Here is a 7,978-nt window from a genome sequence, read left to right on the forward strand (position 1 = left end):
AAGTGGTGGGACCACTAAATAAGGAGGAAGGAGATCCAGTGACTGATATGAGGGAACAGGCACAGATGCTAAATGACTGTTTTGCCTCTGTTTCTCCCCAAAGCAGGACGGGGGAGATCCGCATAGGAGATTAGATGAGGCTGGGGACTTAGGGGCACAGACTAGAGTTACCCCCCTAGAAGTCGAGGGGCTCCTCAGGGCATTGGACATTACAAAGGCGCCAGGCCCTGACGGGTTACACCTGAGAGTACTTAGAGAGTTGGCAGGGGTTCTCTCATGCCCGCTGGCCTCCATTTTTGAGACCTCGTGGAGAACGGGTGAAGTTCCAGAGGACTGGAGGGTGTTGTCAGTGCCCCAATTTCCAAAAAGGGTAGTAGAAGGGACATGGGGAATTGCAGACCAGTTAGCCTTACGTCCACTGTAGGAAAAACAATGGAAAGGCTCATAATAGAGAGAGAACTAGTGATGCTAGACAGGGAAGGGAGGCTGACAGCCACACAACACGGCTTCCGCAAAAACAGGTCCTGCCAGACAAAGCTTGTGGGATTCTACGACAAGGTTTCCAGGTGGCTGGATGGAGGGGATGCAGTCAATGTGGTTTACCTGGATTTCAGCAAGGCCTTTGGCAAAGTGCCCCATGATATCCTGGTGGAGAAACTGAGGAGTTTTGGGATGGACCAAAGCACTGTCCGGTGGATTAGGGCATGTGCCCTCAAACTACGGCCCACAGGATGGATCTGGCCTCCCATGGCCATCTATCTGGCCCGCACCACTGTTTGGAACCGCATGCGTGCTGGCCGTGTGGGTGGGGAGGTGGTGGCTCACTCGCTTGGAGATGGTCTCCGAGCGAGCAAGCCTCCACTGCACGTGCCCGCACCCCCAGGCGCCCCCACCTCACCAGCCCACGACGGTCACCACAGCCTTTCAACTGGCCCCCTATTCAAAAAGTTTGAGGACGCCTGGATTAGGGCATGGTTGACTGACCGAAAGCAGAAGGTAACCATTAGCGGGGAATCATCAGGATGGCGGCCAGTGACAAGCGGGGTCCCCCAGGGCTCTGTCCTGGGGCCGATCTGTTTAATCTTTTCATTAACGGCATGGAAGAAGGGGTGAACAGCCTGCTGATCAAATTCGCAGACAACACTAAAACTGGAGCAGTGGCCACAACTGAGGAGCAGGTACTCTGGATCCAAAAGGCTCTGGATAGACTATGCAAGTGGGCAGGAGACAACAGGATGGCGTTCAATGTGGATACGTGTGAGGTCTTGCACTTGGGGCATGCGAATGGGTGTCATAAGTACAGGTTAGGTGACAAGTGGCTGGAGAGCAGCACTTGCGAAAGGGACCTCGGGGTGCTGGTCGACTGCAGGCTGAATATGAGCCAGCCGTGTGATGAGGTGGTCAAGAGGGCGAACGCCACCCTTGGTTGCATCGCCAGAAGTGTGGCTTCTAGATCGAGAGAGGTATTGCTACCACTCTACACGACTCTCGTGCGTCCGCAATGGGAGTATTGTGCTCAGTTTTGGGCCCCTCGTTACAGGAAGGATATAGCCAGGTTGGAGTCAGTGCAGCGAAGGGCCACAAGGTTGGTGGCCAGTTTGCAGGGGATGCTGTATGAGGTGAAATTGAGGGAACTGGCTGTCCTCAGCCTGGAGGAGACTCAGGGGATCTGTTGGTGACATACAGGTGTGTTAGGGGGCATCTCATGGAGGTGGGTAGAGACCTGTTGTCCCCGGTAGAGGAGGGCAGGACACACTCCACCGGAGCCGAGCTCAGGAAACCTAGGTTCAATTTGGATGCCAGGAAGTACTTCCTGACAGTTAGGACCCCCAGGGTATGGGATGGGCTTCCACAGGAGATATCTGAGCCCCCATTGGTGAAGGTGTTCAAGGATAGGCTGGACATGCACATGGTGGGCATGTCGTGAGCGGAGCCGGCTGGAGCCAGGGGTCAGACTAGGCAGCCGGAGAGGTCCCTTCTGACTTGCTCTGTTTCTATGTTGCTATGTTTCAGTCTTCTAAAATAAGACATGTTGGGGCTCAGGCCTACGTGGATTCTTCCTGCCTGCCCCAAAAGGCCCTTTGGGCCCTTTGTTCTAAGTTGCATGTGTGGAAGGAGAGTGGAAAGACTCTTTCTATGTTCTTGGCCAGTTTAAATAGTATGATTGACAAAACAACCCATCTTCTCTGTCATGGGGGTCTTCAATTGTGTGAGACTATAATTCCTACAATCCCCAGTGAGCTGGCTGGGGGATTTTGGGAGCTGAAGTTCAACAAGTTGATGGCACCACTTTTCTGGGGAGGCCAGAATAGTACCTATGTATCAAGTTCCAGTCCTCATCTTTGATCTAGCCTTTGATTAAAACATTTACCTTTATCTTTAGCAGCTGCTCAGGAGAACATACAATCCGAGTCTAAATTCAGGCACAGAAAGTTAGAATGCAACAAATGCAAATTGAGACTAAGATCACCATGTTTCTCTCCGATGAAGCGAAAACAATGCCACCACGTCCAGAAAACTGGCTGATGCATTTTGTGCTCAGTTTTGGGCCCCTCATTACAGGAAGGATACAGCCAGGTTAGAGTCAGTACAGCAAAGGGCCATGAGGTTGGTGGCTGATTTGCAGGGGAAGCCGTATGAGGCGAGACTGAGGGAACTGGGGCTTTTTAGTCTGGAGGAGACTCAGGGGATCTGTTGGCGACATACAGGTGTGTGAGGGGGTGTCACACGGAGGTGGGGAGAGACCTGTTCTCCCCTGCAGAGGAAGGCAGGACGCGCTCCAGCGGAGCCAAGCTCAGGGAACCAGTGTTCAATTTGGATGCCAGGAAGCACTTCCTGGCAGTCAGGACCCCGAGGGTGTGGAATGGGCTTCCTCGGGAGGTCGTTGAGGCCCCAACAGTGTGGGTGTTCAAAGATAGGCTGGACGTCCACATGGTGGGCATGTCGTGAGCAGAGCCAGCTGGAGCTGGGGGTCAGACTAGATGGCCCACCAGACCCCTTCTGACTCACTCAGTTTCTCTGTTTCTATGTTAACATGGCATTGAGAGAGAAAGTCTACTGGCTTCTGGATCGAGGGAGGTATTTCTGTCACTCTATATGACTCTGGTGCACCCACAGCTGGAGTCTTGTGTTCAGTTTGGGCCCCTCATTACAAGAGGGATATAGCAAGGTTGGAATCGGTGCAGCGTGGTGGCCGGTTTGCAGGGGAAGCCGTATGAGGCGAGACTGAGGGAACTGGGTCTCTTCAGCCTGGAGAAGAGGAGACTCGGAGGGGATCTGTTGGCGACAAACAGGTGTGTGAGGGGGTGTCACACAGAGATGGGCAGAGACCTGTTCTCCCCTGCAGAGGAAGGCAGGACGCGCTCCAATGGAGCCAAGCTCAGGGAGCCCAAGTTCCATTTGGATGCCTGGAAGTACTTCCTGACAGTCGGGACCCTGAGGGTGTGGAATGGGCTTCCACAGGAGGTTGTGGTTGAGGCCCCCCCGATGAGGGTGTTCAAGGATAGGCTGGACGTGCACATGGTGGGCATGTCGTGAGCGGAGCCGGCTGGTGCCGGAGGTCAGACTAGATGGCCCGGGAGACCCCTTCTGACTTGCTCTGTTTTCTATGTTTCTATGTTTCTAAAACGTTCCCAATCTGTTCCTACATTAGCCAGTTCCTTTTAAAGTGAATTCCTGTTTTTCAGCCATCGCATCGATACTCCCAGAAGAGTTAATGTTGCCTTTTCCGGCATTCCCTCACCAAAGGTATGTTTTTGCATTTTCAGAGTGCTTAGGTTACTTTTATCCCCACCTAAGGTTTCTGTAGTTTGCCTCAGACTTCTTCGATGTACACAGCTCTTCCTGCCTTGAAGTTAAAACTGCAAAAGAAGGGTAGGAGCAAGTGAAGTAAATTTTGCCCTAGGGCAGAAGGTCCTCAGGAGAGGTGATCAGGCGGTTTGGGCTGCGGAGTCACCAGTCCACTGATGACACCCAGCTCTACCTCTCGTTTATGTCCACTCCAGGTGAGGCAGTGGCTGCCCTGAACCAGGGCCTGGCTGAGGTGCTGGGCTGGATGAGGGCCCATAAACTGAGCCTCCATCCAGATGAGACAGAAGTCCTGTTGGTGGGTGGATCGGATTTTCAGGTAAGTGATTTTGTCCCTGTCCTGGATGGGTTTGCGCTCCCTCTAAAGGACAGGGTCCACAGCCTAGGAGTGCTCTCGACCCAGAGCTGTCCCTGGAGGCCCAGGTGACGGCAGTGGTGAGGAGCGCCGTCCTCCAGCTTCGCCTGATCCATCCGCTGCATCTGTTCCTGGATGAACACTGCCTGGCAACGGTGACACACACTCTGGTAACCTCCTGGATGGACTAATATAACATGCTCTACATGGGGTTTCCCTTGAAAACAGTCTGGATACTTCAGCTGGTACTGAATATTGCTGCCAGGCTGCTGACGGGGACCGGCCGTTACTCTCACGTAACGCCAGTCCCCTACCAGCTCCACTGGCTTCCACTTGAAGTCCGGGCCCAATCCAAGGTGCTGGTTTTTACCTATAAAGCCCTAAACAGATTGGGACCAGGATACCTGAAGGAACGTCTCCTTCCTTATATGCCCTCAAGCCCCTTAAGATCTATGGGAGAAGCCCTGCTAACCCTCTCTAAGAGGGGTAGAAAGGTCATCAACTCGGAGTAGGGCCTTCTCTGCTGTGGCACCCAGCTCTGGAATGTACTTCCCAGGTTCTTAGACGTTCTTATGTACATCTAGCACCAGGCCTATACTCTTGTCGGTGCCAGGCCAAAACCTTTTTATTTAAAGGGTATTTTAAAATCAACTACTTTTAACATTCAGTCACTCTTGTTTTGTTTTGTGATTTACTGTTGTTGTTTTTTTTTACATATTATTCTGTTTCAATTTATTTATTAGGAATTGTTCTTGTTTTAATTGTACTTTTAAATATTGTGAGCTGTCCTGAGATTTTTATATAATAGGACGGCATATAAAAGCTTTTAATTAATTAATTAAGTAATTAATAGAACAGTTCTCTTATCTTACAGGGCTATAGTCCAGGCTTTGCATAAGTGACCTTGTGGGGGCATTGAAATAAAGCTTGGGCTGGCACATACTTCCACAATCTGGAGAAAAGGAAGGCCACAGCTGCGGACGCCTGAGCTATGATAGGGAATCTTAACTAGCTTTATCTATTCCTATGTTGATTTAAGTATGTTGCCAGAGCACAATATTATGCCAAAGTTCAGCTGCTCCAGACCCCAGTGCTGAGATATCCCTCAGAAGCAGCTCCCTTGCGGTTTCTTATACTCATGACAGCCAAAACGAATGCAAGTTGAAGGCAAGATTGTAGGCTCTTGCACCTTTCTGTTTGGAAATGCTTCAACCTCGTCTTGTAAAAAAAGAACAGTAAAAATGCAGATGGGACCCATCTCCAGAGGTGGATTTCCAGCTGTCTGGGAGTTCAGTTCCCAGCATCCCTGAGCATTGGCCATGCTGGCAGAAGCCTCTGGAGGTGGGGAACCCACCCTCCCCTTCTTGTGGAGCATGAATTCAAAGTCACTTGCCTGGGACTGTGTACCTCGGAGGTTCTTTTGGTATTTTATCCACCCAGTACACAGTAGGTCTGCAAAGAAAAAAGCTGATGGTTAAATAAATCAACATTCTCCCTGCCCACCTATTTCCCGGGCCCATCTTTCAGCACCCTTGTCTACAGCAAGGTTCAACTTGGATGCCAGGAAGTCCTTCTGACAGTCAGGACCCTGAGGGTGTGGAATGGGCTTCCACGGGAGGGGGTTGAGGCCCCATCTGCGAGGGTGTTCAAGGATAGGCTGGACATGCACATGGTGGGCATGTCATGAGCAGAGCCAGCAGGAGCCGGGGGTCAGACTAGATGGCCCAGGAGACCCCTTCTGACGCGCTCTGTTCCTATGTTTCTGTTTCTCCAAAATCCAGAGCTGCACAAACAGCAGCTTGTTGCAAAAGAAGCTTCAATTTGAAGAATTCTGGGCCCAGAATACAACTCTGAGTCTTGCACAAAAATTTCACTAGCCCAGAGACCTTCCACAATGGGAAGGTATAGAATTTTACATATATGAGACAGAGACAGAGAGAGAGAGAGAGAGAGACAGAGACACAGAGAGACAGATAGGCTGGACATGCACATGGTAGGCATGTCATGAGCAGAGCCGGCTGGAGCTAGGGGTCAGACTAGATGGCCCAGGAGGTCCCTTCTGACTTGCTCAGTTTCTGTGTTTCTATGTTTCTAAACCCCTTCGTGGATGACTGCCTTGCTGTGGCAAAGGGGCTTGTGTAGCTCAATGAAGCTATGAGCTAAGCTGTGCAGGGGCACCCAAGACAGAAAGTTCATAGCAGAGAGCACTGTCAAACCGTGATCCATTAGAGAAGAAAATGGCAACCCACTGCAGTACCCTGGCCATGAAAACCCCACGGACTGTACCAAAAGACAAAGAGATATGATGCCAGAAGATGAGCCCCTCAGGTCGGAAGGTGTCCAACGTGCTCCTGGGGAAGAGCAGAGGGCTAGTACTAGTAGCACCAGAAAGAGTGAAGCGACTGGGTCAAAGCCAAAAGGACACTCAGTTGCGGATGGATCTGGTGGTGAAAGGAGAGCCTGATGCTGCAAAGATCTATACTCCATAGGAACCTGGAATGCAAGCTGGACGTGGTCAAACAAGAGATGACAAGACTGAACATCGACATCTTGGGAATCAGCGAACTAAAATGGACAGGAATGGGTGGATTTAATTCAGGTGACCATCAGGTATACTACTGCGGGCAAGAATCGCTCAGAAGAAATGGAGTAGCCTTCATTGTCAATAAAAAAGTAGGAAAAGCAGTACTGGGATACAATCTCCAAAATGACAGAATGATCTCAGTTCGAATCCAAGGGAAACCATTCAGCATCACAGGAGTCCAAGTCTATGCCCCAACCACTGGTGCCAAAGAGGCTGAAGTTGACCAGTTCAAGGCCTACAACACCTTCTAGAAATAACACCAAAAATGTCATCCTTATCATCATGGGGGAGTAGAATGCTAAAGCAGGAAGCCAAAAGATAACCGGAATAACAGACAAGTTTGGCCTTGGAGTACAAAATGAAGTAGGGCAAAAGTTGGCAGAATTTTGTCAAGAGAATATACTGGTCATAGCAAACACTCTTTTCCAACAACCCAGGAGACGTCTCTACACATGGACATCACCAGATGGTCAACACAGAAATCAAATTGACTATGTGCTCTGCAGCCAAAAATGGGGAAGCTCTATACAGTCAGTAAAAACTAGACCAGGAGCTGACTGTGGCTCAGATCATGAGCTTCTTCTTGCAAAATTCAGGCTTAAATTGAAGAAAGTTGGGAAAAGCACTAGGCCACTCAGGTATGACCTAAATAATAATCCTGATGAATATACAGTAGAGGTGACAAACAGATTTAAGGACTTAGATCTGATAGACAGAGTGCCTGAAGAACTATGGATGAAGGTTCACAACATTGTACAAGAGGTAGCAACTAAAACCATCCCAAAGAAAAAGAAATTCAGGAAAACAAAATGGCTGAGGAAGGTTTACAAATAGCTGAGGAAAGAAGGGAAGCAAAAGGCACTGGAGAAAGAGAAAGATACACCCAACTGAATGCAGATTCCAGAGAAAAGCCAGAAGAGAAAAGAATGCCTTCTTAAATGAACAGTGTAAAGAAATGGAAGAAAACAATTGAATAGGGAAGACTAGAGATCTTTTCAAGGAAATTGGAGATATGAAGGGAATATTTCATGCAAAGCTGGGCATGATAAAGAACCAAAATGGCAGGGACCTAACAGAGGCGGAAGAGATTAAGAAGAGGTGGCAAGATTACACAGAAGAACTATACAAGAAAGAGCTTAACGTCCCTGATAACCACGATGGGGTGGTCGCTGACCTCGAGCCAGACATCCTGGAATGAGAAGTCAAATGGGCCTTAGGAACTCTTAGCAACA

Source organism: Varanus komodoensis, unplaced genomic scaffold (genome assembly GCF_004798865.1).
Source record: "Varanus komodoensis strain SLA01 unplaced genomic scaffold, ASM479886v1 scaffold79, whole genome shotgun sequence".
NCBI classification, from domain to species: Eukaryota; Metazoa; Chordata; class Lepidosauria; order Squamata; family Varanidae; genus Varanus; species Varanus komodoensis.